This window comes from Acanthisitta chloris, unplaced genomic scaffold (genome assembly GCF_000695815.1).
Source record: "Acanthisitta chloris isolate BGI_N310 unplaced genomic scaffold, ASM69581v1 scaffold1432, whole genome shotgun sequence".
Classification (NCBI taxonomy): Eukaryota; Metazoa; Chordata; class Aves; order Passeriformes; family Acanthisittidae; genus Acanthisitta; species Acanthisitta chloris.
Window position 1 is genome coordinate 432 of NW_008661940.1, and position 748 is coordinate 1,179.

Below are 748 nucleotides of genomic sequence, written 5' to 3' on the forward strand. Positions count from 1 at the left end.
GCAGGTACAGACACCTCCAGCTCCAAGCAGGTGTCCTGATGCTCACCATGCAGAGTGATGTGGTGGTACCACCCCCCGTGGTACCCCCTTGGGGGCTCACACATGCCCCACACACCTCACCCCCCACAACCCTCCCCTAGCACCCTCTGGGACCCCTGAGATCCCCTCACCAATTAGTGCTGTTAATTATTCATGAGGGGGCGTGGACACATGGAGACTTGGATAAGATGGGAATGCACTGGGGTGGGTGGAGGGGCATGGTCTGGTTGAATATTCAGGTACTGGGTGTGACCAAAGGGGCAGGACGTGAATTATGACTGAATATGAGTGGGTAATGTCTAATTAAATATTAATTATAATAATTAGGTGGGAGGGGGACAATGGAAAGCAATGTGCATTTGCCCTTAGTTGGGTTGGTCGGATTGAATATTCATTAGGTGGACGGGGAAAACAGATCTCCATGTGAATGTACCCTTAGTTGGGTTAGTCTAATTAAATATTCATTAGGTAGGCGGGGACGATATAACAATATTAATATGTCCTTAAGTGGTTGTCGCAATTAAACATTCATGAGGTTGACGTGGCGGGAAAAATGGGCGGGAAAGTCCCTCCCGCGCCCCCCCCCGCCCTGACCGAAAAGGCGGGAAAATCCTTCCTGCCCCAAATCCGCCCAAATTCGCCTTAAAATCGCGGTGGAATTGTTGCTCCTGCTAAGGAAACGTTGCTGGAGTAACGTACTGGTGTGTGT